This window comes from Austrofundulus limnaeus, unplaced genomic scaffold (genome assembly GCF_001266775.1).
Source record: "Austrofundulus limnaeus strain Quisiro unplaced genomic scaffold, Austrofundulus_limnaeus-1.0 Scaffold161, whole genome shotgun sequence".
NCBI classification, from domain to species: domain Eukaryota; kingdom Metazoa; phylum Chordata; class Actinopteri; order Cyprinodontiformes; family Rivulidae; genus Austrofundulus; species Austrofundulus limnaeus.
The window spans coordinates 1,122,082-1,122,544 of NW_013952563.1; positions in this window are offsets into that span (position 1 = coordinate 1,122,082).

Below are 463 nucleotides of genomic sequence, written 5' to 3' on the forward strand. Positions count from 1 at the left end.
TTTACATGTCTACTGATATGTGTACATGTATACTGCTGTGTGTACATGTATGCTGCTGTATTTACATGTCTACTGCTATGTGTACATGTATACTGGTGTGTGTACATGTATGCTGCTGTATTTACATGTCTACTGCTATGTGTACATGTCTACTGCTATGTGTACATGTATACTGGTGTGTGTATGCTGCTGTGTGTACATGTATGCTGCTGTGTGTACATGTATGCTGCTGTGTGTACATGTATACTGCTGTGTGTACCTGTATGCTGCTGTGTGTACATGTATGCTGCTGTGTGTACATGTATACTGCGGTATTTACATGTCTACTGCTATGTGTACATGTATACTGGTGTGTGTACATGTATACTGCTGTGTGAACATGCATATTGCTGTGTGTACATGTATGCTGCTCTGTGTACATGTATGCTGCTCTGTGTACATGTATGCTGCTCTGTGTACATGT